Source organism: Ambystoma mexicanum, chromosome 6q (assembly GCF_040938575.1).
Source record: "Ambystoma mexicanum isolate Mex_15411 chromosome 6q, UKY_AmexF1_1, whole genome shotgun sequence".
NCBI classification, from domain to species: domain Eukaryota; kingdom Metazoa; phylum Chordata; class Amphibia; order Caudata; family Ambystomatidae; genus Ambystoma; species Ambystoma mexicanum.
The window spans coordinates 389,895,561-389,916,057 of record NC_090937.1 but is presented as its reverse complement, the minus strand read 5'-3'; positions in this window follow the sequence as shown (position 1 = coordinate 389,916,057).

Genomic DNA, 20,497 nt, shown 5'->3' with positions numbered 1-20,497 from the left:
TGATGTTTGCTGCGCTTGGGCCTACTGCTAAGATGGCTGCTGCTTGCCAAGATGGCGTTTGCACCCGCATCTACCATATAGCATGCACTAAAGGGATTGTGTACCCTCCCTTATGTGCACCACCCCACCCACTGCTCCCTGGATGTGCTCTCTTAGCGTTTATTTCTTATTCGCTATCGCCTAAAGTGTGGGAAGACCGTCTCCCGTCCTAACACAACATATAAAACCCATGAGTTGTTTCCTTTGTGTCCTCCCTCATTCCCAGGCTTTCCAGATTTATAGCCTTGGCTAGAGGCGTGCACTATGCTGGCCACATTTTTCCTGATCTCTGTGTGGACTACCAACTGCCTTATGACAACAGGTTCCTCTTCCTGCTGAGCCTTCATGCCCTGGTGCAATGTGAGGATTGACTAATGTTGTGCATTATGTAGGTCATAAGGGCCCACAACTTGGCCCCTTCTGGTGGTCCCTGATAAGGGGTATGTACCCCTCCCTGCTATACCCACTGGATGATAGTCAACACATATGTCAATATCATCAGGATGGTGACAAATATCAGCCAGCGGGTATGCTGTTGTGACATTTTGAGTGTCTGCATTGTCGCACACATTCTGGTGTCTTGGGCCCAGCACAGTCCTACAGTATTACACTACCCAGCATGCAGAGCGACTGGAATATCACATGACATCCTAACCGTGTTCTTGCACCAATGGCAATTGTCCATGCACCAAATACCACGAATATACAGCCAGGCATTCAGAGAGCCAAACACTTCTCAAAAAACAGCTTGTCCATGAGTGGCATTCTCCTCTATCCTATCTGTGTGATTCTGGTGTTTTGACCTTTGGATTTACCTTTTTGAAATGGGTTCTCCCTGACTTGATTTGATGTCTTGGACTCTGTAGTTGGCTTGCTTGTAAGGCATCTGCTTTCTCTCTGAACTCTGCTCCTTTCACTAAGGGGTGTTTCCTTTCTAGGGAATTTTTATTTATTTATTTTTTATTTAGTGCATTTGTAAGAACATTGTCAACCTTTTACACTTCTACAGTTTAAAAAAACAGAAAACACATTACATTACTTATAAAAACCAATCCAACAAATTCATTGCATCATCCTATAAAAACATCAATACATTAAAACTAATTATATTAAGCATACTATGCTATATTCCAGGAAAACCACTTCAGGCAAATGTTTCTCTTAAATAACTATTCCTTTGCTGGTGCTATTAAAACCCAATAGTTTGCAATTCTGTTAATCTGTTTATCTTAACCATCGCTTGGGGCCAGATATGATGAATGGCAGAAGCTATCACCAAGGATTCTACACAAAAAATCATACTCCAACCTTGGTCTGATGAAAATGTGCATAGCCTATCTCGTATTCCCTAATGAGTGCACTGCAGTTGGTAAGGATGTGCCTCTGAGTCTCCACTTGGTTAGAGCAGAGCCTACATAGCTGCTGTCCCCTTGGGATACCCAGCCAGGATCCAGTATTTTATAGGACAGGAACATTGTTTAAACGTAAGGCAAGAATGAATCTGGTCATAAAAAGAGTGCTAAATTTGGTAATGTAGCTCCTAGGGGAGTCAACAGAGAAACCCTAATGAGATTATATTACATATTTTCGCTGCTTGGATAAGTGGTTGACAACTTGGGATGCTAGTGTATCTACTCCTATTTCCTTAAAATGTGCAGTTACCATATGGACAAGTTCTTGCGACCAGCCACTTTTGGAGAATCGCATGGCATGCAGGATCATCAAATTCAGCAGGGACACTTTGAAGACCCTCTGAACTGAATCTTTGCCCATAATTGCATATCCCTATCTCCTATTAAAAATTAAAAAGAATATCCCTATCTTCCACAGTGACAAAAGCAAAGGAAGCCCAAGTTCAAGACGTCAGGTCTCAACTGGTACCATTGCTGGTAAACCCAGCAAAGAGCTTAAGAATTTAGGTAATCAGTTGAGTAACCTTATTGGGCAAACTTCTCAGGCATATAGAATGCTAGGTATAAAGGAGAGCCTACATCCTCTAATCTACGCCTCTACAGATCAACCACAATAGATGTCAATAGTCTTATTAATTGCCAGCCACTTTCTCCAAGCTTTCCTGGTAATGCCCGCTAATAAATGAGCCAAAGTCATTTTGGCTCTAATTCCCACTCCCAGATATTTATACTCTTCAATTTGTTCCAATTCAGCCCCACCTAGATTCCACTTAAAAGATGGAGCGCCATATGCCCCCCTCCCCACAATCATCAACATTGTTTAATGAGGTTAGGACTCAAACTATGCTCAGTTGCATATACAGGTTAGGGATCCAAAGAGTGTTGCATACCTATGGCCGTACTGCCCAAAATGACTGTGTCATCGGCATATGTCAAGCAGTTCAGAACTTTGTTGCCATAACGTGGGGGGAAGTTATGTATGGCCCTAAGCGCCAATGATAACTCTGCAGTGTATAAATTATATAGCAAGGTGCCAAATGGCACCCCTGCTTAAGGCCTGTGTTAGTTGCAAAGGTTTAGTGAAGGTACCTTCCTGTGATGTTCTTACCCTCACCTTGGTTTCAGATTAAAGCAGTTTGATAAAATACAGTAGGGAAGGGTCTATACCCCACCTTTCCAACTTCTCCTACAGCTTTGATATAATGACACTATCAAAAACTGCGTAGAAGTCAACAATGGCGAGGTATAGAGCCAATCCCGAATAGGAGTGGGTGTCCGATATAAGGGTCAACAATTCCCAGATGGAATGGTTGGTACCACTCCCCTTCCTGAAACCTGTCTGATGGAAGGGTAACAGACGTTCCCTTTTTGCCCAGTCGGCCACAAGTGAAAGCAAAACGAAGCAAATAGCTTAGTGTTACAGTCCAGCATCGCCAAGAGTCTAACATTTGCAGGCTGACTGTGAGGTCCCTTCCCATGTACTGGGATGAGTATTGAACTTTTCAAAGTACGGGGTATACTTCCCTTTTCACAGATATGAAGGAAAAGGTAATGTAGCAGAGAACCCCAACAAAGAGGGTCACTCTTTATTACCACGTTACAGATTCCATCCGGGCCAATGGCCCTGGGGGCCTTCAATTTGAACTATCAGACCCTCCATATCTACACCCCTAATGTACTCAGTCACTAGTGTGTAGCGTGTAGAGAGAATCCCTCCCTTCTCTTTAACTTCAGAGTCCAACCAATACGTGCCTTGAATAAATACACCCCATTGCGCACCGCTATGCTACAAACTTCCATGGCTACTCTGCCCAACCCATTACTACGGATCAAGACCCAGAATTTCTGGGTGTTATTTGTCCTGATTAATCTGGTAAATGAACTTCAAGCTGCCGCCAAGTTCACTCCTTACTGAGTTTGTCTATACTTTTGGAGCCAAGATTTTAATTTCTTCCTCACGGTTACCATAATTTCTTTCTTTTCTCCCCTGATAAGGTTGTACTTCGTTTTGTTTTACGAATCATGGATTTAAGTTCCCTCTTTTTCTTATCAATGCCCAAGTCAAACCTTGTTCCCACTCTACCCTGGCCATTAGCCATGATCCGATCTCTACGGTTCAAAAGAGAGAACAGGAGCATCATCCTCTCCAACTCCCAACCGCAATGCCTCAGGATTTTGACTCCCCCCACACCCTGCTCCTATTGCATTATTTTCCTCCTGCTATGGTCTCCTCATTTTTTGCTGCTACACAAGTTCCTCATTATTTCCATACAAGCAGCCCTGTAGGCAGGAGAGGTATATAAATGAGAGAGGCTCCACAAAGTTTTCTTTTGCTGCCCTCCTACAGATTTTCCTTAACTCTAAAACGGGTTGACTCTTAACATCCCTAGGGTGGTTATCTCCTGGATCAAGAATTGGCTCTTCAGTTTTCTTTTAAGATCAGCATTTACACTTGAGAGTGGGAACTTTCTGCATTCTGGAATTTCAACACTTACCGAGCGTTGGTGGTTCTCTTGCTGCCGGGGTCCGGTTTGTTCTGACTAATTATTTTTCTTTTCCCTGAAGATTCGGAGGACAGGTCCTTTGGTTTATGGTCGCAGGCATTCGAGTTGATGGAACACATCAAATAAGTCAAGGTATGGTGCTGGGGGATCAGCGAGAGCACAGGAGAGAGGTAAGACTTTACTTTTTAAAAATGTTCTTTTATACTTTAATGTGTTATAGTCAAAGACTTTACACATAAAGGAAAAAAGAAACAGAATTATACTATACATATAACTTATGCACAGAATTTTACGTAATTCCAACACAACACTTTTGTTTAACCATTGGTATTTTACTTCTTTTCAGCCTGGGAGAGAGCCATGACGCATTCTTTCGCCTTTTCGCCCGACTCCTCCTCATAAACCTTCAATTCTGAAGTTTGTGTGGTGCAGTCGGGAGAAAAGTCTGCTGCCATCCAGGGTCGATTTCTTCAGGGTTGTGACATTTGCTTCCGACGGGTGCATGTAGTAGGAAGATGTGGACACACAATATTTGGTGAATAGTAGGGTGTCTTATCAGCAGAAGTCAAGACGACACTGGGAGTTGTGTAAAGTTATATAATTATGGAATTGATATATGTGGAACATAGCACTTTGCACTTTAAGTGTATGAGCCTCATCACGAGTTGGGCGGTAACGCCGGCGCTATTAGCCCTACCGCCAAACCACTGGTGCTATTAGCGCCGGATCACGGGTTTGGCGGAACGGTTAGTGCCCATTCCTCATTGGGCCCATTCGGGAATTCCAGGAAAATTTGCGCTCTTACCGCCAGCAGATTTACCGCTGGTGGTAATTGCGCCAAAAATCAGCAAATTTGCCACGGATTTCCCCCCTGCTCAGAGCTGGGGTGAAATCCGCCAAGGCCATGATCTGGCGGACCCTTAAATGCAGCGGTAATAGCACTACCGCTGCATTTAAGGGTTACCACCAGACTTGTGATGAGGCCCTATGTGTTTTTATGAATGTTGGGGGCAGGAGGGCTTTGCTATCTGTCCCGTGGGATGGTACTGCCTAAAGGGGCTCTGCTCCTTTCTCATGACCTTGCAGGGCGTATTCTTTTCTCGGCACGAGGGCCTGTATCTTTCTTAGAACAATGGAGGATTGTGCGGACTCTGTGAGACCTGGCCGGTGTGGGGGTGATATTCGTGCTCATAAAAGAGGGTGTCTAATACTAACACACAAAATGATGTTTGCTGCGCTTGGGCCTACTGCTAAGATGGCCGCTGCTTGCCAAGATGGCGTTTGCACCCGCATCTACCATATAGCATACACTAAAGGGATTGTGCATCCTCCCTTATGTGCACCACCCCACCCACTGCTCCCTGGATGTGCTCTCTTAGCGTTTATTTCTTATTCGTTATCGCCTAAAGTGTGGGAAGACCGTCTCCCGTCCTAACACAACATATAAAACCCATGAGTTGTTTCCTTTGTGTCCTCCCTCATTCCCAGGCTTTCCAGATTTATAGCCTTGGCTAGAGGCGTGCACTATGCTGGCCACATTTCTCCTGATCTCTGTGTGGACTACCAACTGCCTTATGACAACAGGTTCCTCTTCCTGCTGAGCCTTCATGTCCTGGTGCAATGTGAGGATTGACTAATGTTGTGCATTATGTAGGTCATCAGGGCCCACAATCTGGCCCCTTCTGGTGGTCCCTGATAAGGGGTATGTACCCCTCCCTGCTATACCCACTGGATGATAGTCAACATATATGTCAATATCATCAGGATGGTGACAAATATCAGCCAGCGGGTATGCTGTTGTGACATTTTGAGTGTCTGCATTGTCGCACACATTCTGGTGTCTTGGGCCCAGCACAGTCCTACAGTATTACACTACCCAGCATGCAGAGCGACTGGAATATCACATGACATCCTAACCGTGTTCTTGCACCAATGGCAATTGTCCATGCACCAAATACCACGAATATACAGCCAGGCATTCAGAGAGCCAAACACTTCTCAAAAAACAGCTTGTCCATGAGTGGCATTCTCCTCTATCCTATCTGTGTGATTCTGGTGTTTTGACCTTTGGATTTACCTTTTTGAAATGGGTTCTCCCTGACTTGATTTGATGTCTTGGACTCTGTAGTTGGCTTGCTTGTAAGGCATCTGCTTTCTCTCTGAACTCTGCTCCTTTCACTAAGGGGTGTTTCCTTTCTAGGGAATTTTTATTTATTTATTTTTTATTTAGTGCATTTGTAAGAACATTGTCAACCTTTTGCACTTCTACAGTTTAAAAAAACAGAAAACACATTACATTACTTATAAAAACCAATCCAACAAATTCATTGCATCATCCTATAAAAACATCAATACATTAAAACTAATTATATTAAGCATACTACGCTTGTATTCCAGGAAAACCGCTTCAGGCAAATGTTTCTCTTAAATAACTATTCCTTTGCTGGTGCTATTAAAACCCAATAGTTTGCCATTCTGTTAATCTGTTTATCTTAACCATCGCTTGGGGCCAGATATGGTGAATGGCAGAAGCTATCACCAAGGATTCTACACCAAAAATCATACTCCAACCTTGGTCTGATGAAAATGTGCATAGCCTATCTCGTATTCCCTAATGAGTGCACTGCAGTTGGTAAGGATGTGCCTCTGAGTCTCCGCTTGGTTAGAGCAGAGTCTACATAGCTGCTGTCCCCTTGGGATACCCAGCCAGGATCCAGTATTTTATAGGACAGGAACATTGTTTAAACGTAAGGCAAGAATGAATCTGGTCATAGAAAGAGTGCTAAATTTGGTAATGTAGCTCCTCGGGGAGTCAACAGAGAAACCCTAATGAGATTATATTACATATTTTCGCTGCTTGGATAAGTGGTTGACAACTTGGGATGCTAGTGTATCTACTCCTATTTCCTTAAAATGTGCAGTTACCATATGGACAAGTTCTTGCGACCAGCCACTTTTGGAGAATCGCATGGCATGCAGGATCATCAAATTCAGCAGGGACACTTCGAAGACCCTCTGAACTGAATCTTTGCCCATAATTGCATATCCCTATCTCCTATTAAAAATTAAAAAGAATATCCCTATCTTCCACAGTGACAAAAGCAAAGGAAGCCCAAGTTCAGGACGTAAGGTCTCAACTGGTACCATTGCTGGTAAACCCAGCAAACAGCTCAACAATTTAGGTAATCAGTTGAGTAACCTTATTGGGCAAACTTCTCAGGCATATAGAATGCTAGGTATAAAGGAGAGCCTACATCCTCTAATCTATGCCTCTACAGATCAACCACAATAGATGTCAATAGTCTTATTAATTGCCAGCCACTTTCTCCAAGCTTTCCTGGTAATGCCCGCTAATAAATGAGCCAAAGTCATTTTGGCTCTAATTCCCACTCCCAGATATGTATACTCTTCAATTTGTTCCAATTCAGCCCCACCTAGATTCCACTTAAAAGATGGTGCGCCATATGCCCTCCTCCCCACAATCATCAACATTGTTTAATGAGGTTAGGACTCAAACTATGCTCAGTTGCATATACATGTTAGGGATCCAAAGAGTGTTGCATACCTATGGCCGTACTGCCCAAAATGACTGTGTCATCGGCATATGTCAGGCAGTTCAGAACTTTGTTGCCATAACGTGGGGGGAAGTTATGTATGGGCCTAAGCGCCAATGATAACTCTGCAGTGTATAAATTATATAGCAAGGTGCCAAATGGCACCCCTGCTTAAGGCCTGTGTTAGTTGCAAAGGTTTAGTGAAGGTACCTTCCTGTGATGTTCTTACCCTCACCTTGGTTTCAGATTAAAGCAGTTTGATAAAATACAGTAGGGAAGGGTCTATACCCCACCTTTCCAACTTCTCCTACAGCTTTGATGTAATGACACTATCAAAAACTGCGGAGTAGTCAACAATGGCGAGGTATAGAGCCAATCCCGAATAGGAGTGGGTGTCCGATATAAGGGTCAACAATTCCCAGATGGAATGGTTGGTACCACTCCCCTTCCTGAAACCTGTCTGATGGAAGGGTAACAGACGTTCCCTTTTTGCCCAGTCGGCCACAAGTGAAAGCAAAACAGAAGCAAATAGCTTAGTGTTACAGTCCAGCATCGCCAAGAGTCTAACATTTGCAGGCTGACTGTGAGGTCCCTTCTCATGTACTGGGATGAGTATTGAACTTTTCAAAGTACGGGGTATACTTCCCTTTTCACAGATATGAAGGAAAAGGTGATGTAGCAGAGAACCCCAACAAAGAGGGTCACTCTTTATTACCACGTTACAGATTCCATCCGGGCCAATGGCCCTGGGGGCCTTCAATTTGAACTATCAGACCCTCCATATCTACACCCCTAATGTACTCAGTCACTAGTGTGTAGCGTGTAGAGAGAATCACTCCCTTCTCTTTAACTTCAGAGTCCAACCAATACGTGCCTTGAATAAATACACCCCATTGCGCACCGCTATGCTACAAACTTCCATGGCTACTCTGCCCAACCCATTACTACGGATCAAGACCCAGAATTTCTGGGTGTTATTTGTCCTGATTAATCTGGTAAATGAACTTCAAGCTGCCGCCGAGTTCACTCCTTACTGAGTTTGTCTATACTTTCGGAGCCAAGATTTTAATTTCTTCCTCACGGTTACCATAATTTCTTTCTTTTCTCCCCTGATAAGGTTGTACTTCGTTTTGTTTTACGAATCATGGATTTAAGTTCCCTCTTTTTCTTATCAATGCCCAAGTCAAACCTTGTTCCCACTCTACCCTGGCCATTAGCCATGATCCGATCTCTACGGTTCAAAAGAGAGAACAGGAGCATCATCCTCTCCAACTCCCAACCGCAATGCCTCAGGATTTTGACTCCCCCCACACCCTGCTCCTATGGCATTATTTTCCTCCTGCTATAGTCTCCTCATTTTTTGCTGCTACACAAGTTCCTCATTATTTCCATACAAGCAGCCCTGTAGGCAGGAGAGGTATATAAATGAGAGAGGCTCCACAAAGTTTTCTTTTGCTGCCCTCCTTCAGATTTTCCTTAACTCTAAAACGGGTTGACTCTTAACATCCCTAGGGTGGTTATCTCCTGGATCAAGAATTGGCTCTTCAGTTTTCTTTTAAGATCAGCATTTACACTTGAGAGTGGGAACTTTCTGCATTCTGGAATTTCAACACTTACCGAGCGTTGGTGGTTCTCTTGCTGCCGGGGTCCGGTTTGTTCTGACTAATTATTTTTCTTTTCCCTGAAGATTCGGAGGACAGGTCCTTTGGTTTATGGTCGCAGGCATTTGAGTTGATGGAACACATCAAATAAGTCAAGGTATGGTGCTGGGGGATCAGCGAGAGCACAGGAGAGAGTTAAGACTTTACTTTTTAAAAATGTTCTTTTATACTTTAATGTGTTATAGTCAAAGACTTTACACATAAAGGAAAAAAGAAACAGAATTATACTATACATATAACTTATGCACAGAATTTTACGTAATTCCAACACAACACTTTTGTTTAACCATTGGTATTTTACTTCTTTTCAGCCTGGGAGAGAGCCATGACACATTCTTTCGCCTTTTCGCCCGACTCCTCCTCATAAACCTTCAATTCTGAAGTTTGTGTGGTGCAGTCGGGAGAAAAGTCTGCTGCCATCCAGGGTCGATTTCTTCAGGGTTGTGACATTTGCTTCCGACGGGTGCATGTAGTAGGAAGATGTGGACACACAATATTTGGTGAATAGTAGGGTGTCTTATCAGCAGAAGTCAAGACGACACTGGGAGTTGTGTAAAGTTATATAATTATGGAATTGATATATGTGGAACATAGCACTTTGCACTTTAAGTGTATGAGCCTCATCATGAGTTGGGCGGTAACGCCGGCGCTATTAGCCCTACCGCCAAACCACTGGTGCTATTAGCCCTACCGCCAAACCACTGGTGCTATTAGCGCCGGATCACGGGTTTGGCGGAACGGTTAGTGCCCATTCCTCATTGGGCCCATTCGGGAATTCCAGGAAAATTTGCGCTCCTACCGCCAGCAGATTTACCGCTGGCGGTAATTGCGCCAAAAATCAGCAAATTTGCCACGGATTTCCCCCCTGCTCAGAGCTGGGGTGAAATCCGCCAAGGCCATAATCTGGCGGACCCTTAAATGCAGCGGTAATAGCACTACCGCTGCATTTAAGGGTTACCACCAGACTTGTGATGAGGCCCTATGTGTTTTTATGAATGTTGGGGGCAGGAGGGCTTTGCTATCTGTCCCGTGGGATGGTACTGCCTAAAGGGGCTCTGCTCCTTTCTCATGACCTTGCAGGGCGTATTCTTTTCCCGGCACGAGGGCCTGTATCTTTCTTAGAACAATGGAGGATTGTGCGGACTCTGTGAGACCTGGCCGGTGTGGGGGTGATATTCGTGCTCATAAAAGAGGGTGTCTAATACTAACACACAAAATGATGTTTGCCGCGCTTGGGCCTACTGCTAAGATGGCTGCTGCTTGCCAAGATGGCGTTTGCACCCGCATCTACCATATAGCATGCACTAAAGGGATTGTGCATCCTCCCTTATGTGCACCACCCCACCCACTGCTCCCTGGATGTGCTCTCTTAGCGTTTATTTCTTATTCGTTATCGCCTAAAGTGTGGGAAGACCGTCTCCCGTCCTAACACAACATTTAAAACCCATGAGTTGTTTCCTTTGTGTCCTCCCTCATTCCCAGGCTTTCCAGATTTATAGCCTTGGCTAGAGGCGTGCACTATGCTGGCCACATTTCTCCTGATTCATGTGTGGACTACCAACTGCCTTATGACAACAGGTTCCTCTTCCTGCTGAGCCTTCATGTCCTGGTGCAATGTGAGGATTGATTAATGTTGTGCATTATGTAGGTCATCAGGGCCCACAATCTGGCCCCTTCTGGTGGTCCCTGATAAGGGGTATGTACCCCTCCCTGCTATACCCACTGGATGATAGTCAACATATATGTCAATATCATCAGGATGGTGACAAATATCAGCCAGCGGGTATGCTGTTGTGACATTTTGAGTGTCTGCATTGTCGCACACATTCTGGTGTCTTGGGCCCAGCACAGTCCTACAGTATTACACTACCCAGCATGCAGAGCGACTGGAATATCACATGACATCCTAACCGTGTTCTTGCACCAATGGCAATTGTCCATGCACCAAATACCACGAATATACAGCCAGGCATTCAGAGAGCCAAACACTTCTCAACAACAGCTTGTCCATGAGTGGCATTCTCCTCTATCCTATCTGTGTGATGTTGGTGTTTTGACCTTTGGATTTACCTTTTTGAAATGGGTTCTCCCTGACTTGGTTTGATGTCTTGGACTCTGTAGTTGGCTTGCTTGTAAGGCATCTGCTTTCTCTCTGAACTCTGCTCCTTTCACTAAGGGGTGTTTCCTTTCTAGGGAATTTTTATTTATTTATTTTTTATTTAGTGCATTTGTAAGAACATTGTCAACCTTTTACACTTCTACAGTTTAAAAAAACAGAAAACACATTACATTACTTATAAAAACCAATCCAACAAATTCATTGCATCATCCTATAAAAACATCAATACATTAAAACTAATTATATTAAGCATACTACGCTTGTATTCCAGGAAAACCGCTTCAGGCAAATGTTTCTCTTAAATAACTATTCCTTTGCTGGTGCTATTAAAACCCAATAGTTTGCAATTCTGTTAATCTGTTTATCTTAACCATCGCTTGGGGCCAGATATGGTGAATGGCAGAAGCTATCACCAAGGATTCTACACCAAAAATCATACTCCAACCTTGGTCTGATGAAAATGTGCATAGCCTATCTCGTATTCCCTAATGAGTGCACTGCAGTTGGTAAGGATGTGCCTCTGAGTCTCCGCTTGGTTAGAGCAGAGTCTACATAGCTGCTGTCCCCTTGGGATACCCAGCCAGGATCCAGTATTTTATAGGACAGGAACATTGTTTAAACGTAAGGCAAGAATGAATCTGGTCATAGAAAGAGTGCTAAATTTGGTAATGTAGCTCCTAGGGGAGTCAACAGAGAAACCCTAATGAGATTATATTACATATTTTCGCTGCTTGGATAAGTGGTTGACAACTTGGGATGCTAGTGTATCTACTCCTATTTCCTTAAAATGTGCAGTTACCATATGGACAAGTTCTTGCGACCAGCCACTTTTGGAGAATCGCATGGCATGCAGGATCATCAAATTCAGCAGGGACACTTCGAAGACCCTCTGAACTGAATCTTTGCCCATAATTGCATATCCCTATCTCCTATTAAAAATTAAAAAGAATATCCCTATCTTCCACAGTGACAAAAGCAAAGGAAGCCCAAGTTCAAGACGTAAGGTCTCAACTGGTACCATTGCTGGTAAACCCAGCAAACAGCTCAACAATTTAGGTAATCAGTTGAGTAACCTTATTGGGCAAACTTCTCAGGCATATAGAATGCTAGGTATAAAGGAGAGCCTACATCCTCTAATCTATGCCTCTACAGATCAACCACAATAGATGTCAATAGTCTTATTAATTGCCAGCCACTTTCTCCAAGCTTTCCTGGTAATGCCCGCTCATAAATGAGCCAAAGTCATTTTGGCTCTAATTCCCACTCCCAGATATTTATACTCTTCAATTTGTTCCAATTCAGCCCCACCTAGATTCCACTTAAAAGATGGTGCGCCATATGCCCTCCTCCCCACAATCATCAACATTGTTTAATGAGGTTAGGACTCAAACTATGCTCAGTTGCATATACATGTTAGAGATCCAAAGAGTGTTGCATACCTATGGCCGTACTGCCCAAAATGACTGTGTCATCGGCATATGTCAGGCAGTTCAGAACTTTGTTGTCATAACGTGGGGGGAAGTTATGTATGGCCCTAAGCGCCAATAATAACTCTGCAGTGTATAAATTATATAGCAAGGTGCCAAATGGCACCCCTGCTTAAGGCCTGTGTTAGTTGCAAAGGTTTAGTGAAGGTACCTTCCTGTGATGTTCTTACCCTCACCTTGGTTTCAGATTAAAGCAGTTTGATAAAATACAGTAGGGAAGGGTCTATACCCCACCTTTCCAACTTCTCCTACAGCTTTGATGTAATGACACTATCAAAAACTGCGGAGTAGTCAACAATGGCGAGGTATAGAGCCAATCCCGAATAGGAGTGGGTGTCCGATATAAGGGTCAACAATTCCCAGATGGAATGGTTGGTACCACTCCCCTTCCTGAAACCTGTCTGATGGAAGGGTAACAGACGTTCCCTTTTTGCCCAGTCGGCCACAAGTGAAAGCAAAACAGAAGCAAATAGCTTAGTGTTACAGTCCAGCATCGCCAAGAGTCTAACATTTGCAGGCTGACTGTGAGGTCCCTTCTCATGTACTGGGATGAGTATTGAACTTTTCAAAGTACGGGGTATACTTCCCTTTTCACAGATATGAAGGAAAAGGTGATGTAGAAGAGAACCCCAACAAAGAGGGTCACTCTTTATTACCACGTTACAGATTCCATCCGGGCCAATGGCCCTGGGGGCCTTCAATTTGAACTATCAGACCCTCCATATCTACACCCCTAATGTACTCAGTCACTAGTGTGTAGCGTGTAGAGAGAATCCCTCCCTTCTCTTTAACTTCAGAGTCCAACCAATACGTGCCTTGAATAAATACACCCCATTGCGCACCGCTATGCTACAAACTTCCATGGCTACTCTGCCCAACCCATTACTACGGATCAAGACCCAGAATTTCTGGGTGTTATTTGTCCTGATTAATCTGGTAAATGAACTTCAAGCTGCCGCCGAGTTCACTCCTTACTGAGTTTGTCTATACTTTCGGAGCCAAGATTTTAATTTCTTCCTCACGATTACCATAATTTCTTTCTTTTCTCCCCTGATAAGGTTGTACTTCGTTTTGTTTTACGAATCATGGATTTAAGTTCCCTCTTTTTCTTATCAATGCCCAAGTCAAACCTTGTTCCCACTCTACCCTGGCCATTAGCCATGATCCGATCTCTACGGTTCAAAAGAGAGAACAGGAGCATCATCCTCTCCAACTCCCAACCGCAATGCCTCAGGATTTTGACTCCCCCCACACCCTGCTCCTATTGCATTATTTTCCTCCTGCTATGGTCTCCTCATTTTTTGCTGCTACACAAGTTCCTCATTATTTCCATACAAGCAGCCCTGTAGGCAGGAGAGGTATATAAATGAGAGAGGCTCCACAAAGTTTTCTTTTGCTGCCCTCCTTCAGATTTTCCTTAACTCTAAAACGGGTTGACTCTTAACATCCCTAGGGTGGTTATCTCCTGGATCAAGAATTGGCTCTTCAGTTTTCTTTTAAGATCAGCATTTACACTTGAGAGTGGGAACTTTCTGCATTCTGGAATTTCAACACTTACCGAGCGTTGGTGGTTCTCTTGCTGCCGGGGTCCGGTTTGTTCTGACTAATTATTTTTCTTTTCCCTGAAGATTCAGAGGACAGGTCCTTTGGTTTATGGTCGCAGGCATTCGAGTTGATGGAACACATCAAATAAGTCAAGGTATGGTGCTGGGGGATCAGCGAGAGCACAGGAGAGAGTTAAGACTTTACTTTTTAAAAATGTTCTTTTATACTTTAATGTGTTATAGTCAAAGACTTTACACATAAAGGAAAAAAGAAACAGAATTATACTATACATATAACTTATGCACAGAATTTTACGTAATTCCAACACAACACTTTTGTTTAACCATTGGTATTTTACTTCTTTTCAGCCTGGGAGAGAGCCATGACACATTCTTTCGCCTTTTCGCCCGACTCCTCCTCATAAACCTTCAATTCTGAAGTTTGTGTGGTGCAGTCGGGAGAAAAGTCTGCTGCCATCCAGGGTCGATTTCTTCAGGGTTGTGACATTTGCTTCCGACGGGTGCATGTAGTAGGAAGATGTGGACACACAATATTTGGTGAATAGTAGGGTGTCTTATCAGCAGAAGTCAAGACGACACTGGGAGTTGTGTAAAGGTATATAATTATGGAATTGATATATGTGGGACATAGCACTTTGCACTTTAAGTGTATGAGCCTCATCACGAGTTGGGCGGTAACGCCGGCTCTATTAGCCCTACCGCCAAACCCCTGGTGCTATTAGCCCTACCGCCAAACCACTGGTGCTATTAGCGCCGGATCACGGGTTTGGCGGAACAGTTAGTGCCCATTCCTCATTGGGCCCATTCGGGAATTCCAGGAAAATTTGCGCTCTTACCGCCAGCAGATTTACCGCTGGCGGTAATTGCACCAAAACTCAGCAAATTTGCCACGGATTTCCCCTCTGCTCAGAGCTGGGGTGAAATCCGCCAAGGCCATGATCTGGCGGACCCTTAAATGCAGCGGTAATAGCACTACCGCTGCATTTAAGGGTTACCACCAGACTTGTGATGAGGCCCTATGTGTTTTTATGAATGTGGGGGGCAGGAGGGCTTTGCTATCTGTCCCGTGGGATGGTACTGCCTAAAGGGGCTCTGCTCCTTTCTCATGACCTTGCAGGGCGTATTCTTTTCCCGGCACGAGGGCCTGTATCTTTCTTAGAACAATGGAGGATTGTGCGGACTCTGTGAGACCTGGCCGGTGTGGGGGTGATATTCGTGCTCATAAAAGAGGGTGTCTAATACTAACACACAAAATGATGTTTGCCGCGCTTGGGCCTACTGCTAAGATGGCTGCTGCTTGCCAAGATGGCATTTGCACCCGCATCTACCATATAGCATGCACTAAAGGGATTGTGCATCCTCCCTTATGTGCACCACCCTACCCACTGCTCCCTGGATGTGCTCTCTTAGCGTTTATTTCTTATTCGTTATCGCCTAAAGTGTGGGAAGACCGTCTCCCGTCCTAACACAACATATAAAACCCATGAGTTGTTTCCTTTGTGTCCTCCCTCATTCCCAGGCTTTCCAGATTTATAGCCTTGGCTAGAGGCGTGCACTATGCTTGCCACATTTCTCCTGATTCATGTGTGGACTACCAACTGCCTTATGACAACAGGTTCCTCTTCCTGCTGAGCCTTCATGTCCTGGTGCAATGTGAGGATTGACTAATGTTGTGCATTATGTAGGTCATCAGGGCCCACAATCTGGCCCCTTCTGGTGGTCCCTGATAATGGGTATGTACCCCTCCCTGCTATACCCACTGGATGATAGTCAACACATATGTCAATATCATCAGGATGGTGACAAATATCAGCCAGCGGGTATGCTGTTGTGACATTTTGAGTGTCTGCATTGTCGCACACATTCTGGTGTCTTGGGCCCAGCACAGTCCTACAGTATTACACTACCCAGCATGCAGAGCGACTGGAATATCACATGACATCCTAACCGTGTTCTTGCACCAATGGCAATTGTCCATGCACCAAATACCACGAATATACAGCCAGGCATTCAGAGAGCCAAACACTTCTCAACAACAGCTTGTCCATGAGTGGCATTCTCCTCTATCCTATCTGTGTGATTCTGGTGTTTTGACCTTTGGATTTACCTTTTTGAAATGGGTTCTCCCTGACTTGATTTGATGTCTTGGACTCTGTAGTTGGCTTGCTTGTAAGGCATCTGCTTTCTCTCTGAACTCTGCTCCTTTCACTAAGGGGTGTTTCCTTTCTAGGGAATTTTTATTTATTTATTTTTTATTTAGTGCATTTGTAAGAACATTGTCAACCTTTTACACTTCTACAGTTTAAAAAAACAGAAAACACATTACATTACTTATAAAAACCAATCCAACAAATTCATTGCATCATCCTATAAAAACATCAATACATTAAAACTAATTATATTAAGCATACTACGCTTGTATTCCAGGAAAACCACTTCAGGCAAATGTTTCTCTTAAATAACTATTCCTTTGCTGGTGCTATTAAAACCCAATAGTTTGCCATTCTGTTAATCTGTTTATCTTAACCATCGCTTGGGGCCAGATATGGTGAATGGCAGAAGCTATCACCAAGGATTCTACACGAAAAATCATACTCCAACCTTGGTCTGATGAAAATGTGCATAGCCTATCTCGTATTCCCTAATGAGTGCACTGCAGTTGGTAAGGATGTGCCTCTGAGTCTCCGCTTGGTTAGAGCAGAGTCTACATAGCTGCTGTCCCCTTGGGATACCCAGCCAGGATCCAGTATTTTATAGGACAGGAACATTGTTTAAACGTAAGGCAAGAATGAATCTGGTCATAGAAAGAGTGCTAAATTTGGTAATGTAGCTCCTCGGGGAGTCAACAGAGAAACCCTAATGAGATTATATTACATATTTTCGCTGCTTGGATAAGTGGTTGACAACTTGGGATGCTAGTGTATCTACTCCTATTTCCTTAAAATGTGCAGTTACCATATGGACAAGTTCTTGCGACCAGCCACTTTTGGAGAATCGCATGGCATGCAGGATCATCAAATTCAGCAGGGACACTTCGAAGACCCTCTGAACTGAATCTTTGCCCATAATTGCATATCCCTATCTCCTATTAAAAATTAAAAAGAATATCCCTATCTTCCACAGTGACAAAAGCAAAGGAAGCCCAAGTTCAAGACGTAAGGTCTCAACTGGTACCATTGCTGGTAAACCCAGCAAACAGCTCAACAATTTAGGTAATCAGTTGAGTAACCTTATTGGGCAAACTTCTCAGGCATATAGAATGCTAGGTATAAAGGAGAGCCTACATCCTCTAATCTATGCCTCTACAGATCAACCACAATAGATGTCAATAGTCTTATTAATTGCCAGCCACTTTCTCCAAGCTTTCCTGGTAATGCCCGCTAATAAATGAGCCAAAGTCATTTTGGCTCTAATTCCCAGTCCCAGATATATATACTCTTCAATTTGTTCCAATTCAGCCCCACCTAGATTCCACTTAAAAGATGGTGCACCATATGCCCTCCTCCCCACAATCATCAACATTGTTTAATGAGGTTAGGACTCAAACTATGCTCTGTTGCATATACATGTTAGGGATCCAAAGAGTGTTGCATACCTATGGCCGTACTGCCCAAAATGACTGTGTCATCGGCATATGTCAGGCAGTTCAGAACTTTGTTGCCATAACGTGGGGGGAAGTTATGTATGGCCCTAAGCGCCAATGATAACTCTGCAGCGTATAAATTATATAGCAAGGTGCCAAATGGCACCCCTGCTTAAGGCCTGTGTTAGTTGCAAAGGTTTAGTGAAGGTACCTTCCTGTGATGTTCTTACCCTCACCTTGGTTTCAGATTAAAGCAGTTTGATAAAATACAGTAGGGAAGGGTCTATACCCCACCTTTCCAACTTCTCCTACAGCTTTGATGTAATGACACTATCAAAAACTGCAGAGTAGTCAACAATGGCGAGGTATAGAGCCAATCCCGAATAGGAATGGGTGTCCGATATAAGGGTCAACAATTCCCAGATGGAATGGTTGGTACCACTCCCCTTCCTGAAACCTGTCTGATGGAAGGGTAACAGACGTTCCCTTTTTGCCCAGTCGGCCACAAATGAAAGCAAAACAGAAGCAAATAGCTTAGTGTTACAGTCCAGCATCGCCAAGAGTCTAACATTTGCAGGCTGACTGTGAGGTCCCTTCTAATGTACTGGGATGAGTATTGAACTTTTCAAAGTACGGGGTATACTTCCCTTTTCACAGATATGAAGGAAAAGGTGATGTAGCAGAGAACCCCAACAAAGAGGGTCACTCTTTATTACCACGTTACAGATTTCATCCGGGCCAATTGCCCTGGGGGCCTTCAATTTGAACTATCAGACCCTCCATATCTACACCCCTAATGTACTCAGTCACTAGTGTGTAGCGTGTAGAGAGAATCCCTCCCTTCTCTTTAACTTGAGTCCAACCAATACGTGCCTTGAATAAATACACCCCATTGCGCACCGCTATGCTACAAACTTCCATGGCTACTCTGCCCAACCCATTACTACGGATCAAGACCCAGAATTTCTGGGTGTTATTTGTCCTGATTAATCTGGTAAATGAACTTCAAGCTGCCGCCGAGTTCACTCCTTACTGAGTTTGTCTATACTTTCTGAGCCAAGATTTTAATTTCTTCCTCACGGTTACCATAATTTCTTTCTTTTCTCCCCTGATAAGGTTGTACTTCGTTTTGTTTTACGAATCATGGATTAAAGTTCCCTCTTTTTCTTATCAATGCCCAAGTCAAACCTTGTTCCCACTCTACCCCGGCCATTAGCCATGATCCGATCTCTACGGTTCAAAAGAGAGAACAGGAGCATCATCCTCTCCAACTCCCAACCGCAATGCCTCAGTATTTTGACTCCCCCCACACCCTGCTCCTATTGCATTATTTTCCTCCTGCTATGGTCTCCTCATTTTTTGCTGCTACACAAGTTCCTCATTATTTCCATACAAGCAGCCCTGTAGGCAGGAGAGGTATATACATGAGAGAGGCTCCACAAAGTTTTCTTTTGCTGCCCTCCTACAGATTTTCCTTAACTCTAAAACGGGTTGACTCTTAACATCCCTAGGGTGGTTATCTCCTGGATCAAGAATTGGCTCTTCAGTTTTCTTTTAAGATCAGTATTTACACCTGAGAGTGGGAACTTTCTGCATTCTGGAATTTCAACACTTACCGAGCGTTGGTGGTTCTCTTGCTGCCGGGGTCCGGTTTGTTCTGACTAATTATTTTTCTTTTCCCTGAAGATTCGGAGAACAGGTCCTTTGGTTTATGGTCGCAGGCATTCGAGTTGATGGAACACATCAAATAAGTCAAGGTATGGTGCTGGGGGATCAGCGAGAGCACAGGAGAGAGTTAAGACTTTACTTTTTAAAAATGTTCTTTTATACTTTAATGTGTTATAGTCAAAGACTTTACACATAAAGGAAAAAAGAAACAGAATTATACTATACATATAACTTATGCACAGAATTTTACGTAATTCCAACACAACACTTTTGTTTAACCATTGGTATTTTACTTCTTTTCAGCCTGGGAGAGAGCCATGACACATTCTTTCGCCTTTTCGCCCGACTCCTCCTCATAAACCTTCAATTCTGAAGTTTGTGTGGTGCAGTCGGGAGAAAAGTCTGCTGCCATCCAGGGTCGATTTCTTCAGGGTTGTGACATTTGCTTCCGACGGGTGCATGTAGTAGGAAGATGTGGACACACAATATTTGGTGAATAGTAGGGTGTCTTATCAGCAGAAGTCAAGACGACACTGGGAGTTGTGTAAAGGTATATAATTATGGAATTGATATATGTGGGACATAGCACTTTGCACTTTAAGTGTATGAGCCTCATCACGAGTTGGGCGGTAACGCCGGCGCTATTAGCCCTACCGCCAAACCCCTGGTGCTATTAGCCCTACCGCCAAACCACTGGTGCTATTAGCGCCGGATCACGGGTTTGGCGGAACAGTTAGTGCCCATTCCTCATTGGGCCCATTCGGGAATTCCAGGAAAATGTGCGCTCTTACCGCCAGCAGATTTACCGCTGGCGGTAATTGCGCCAAAAATCAGCAAATTTGCCACGGATTTCCCGCCTGCTCAGAGCTGGGGTGAAATCCGCCAAGGCCATGATCTGGCGGACC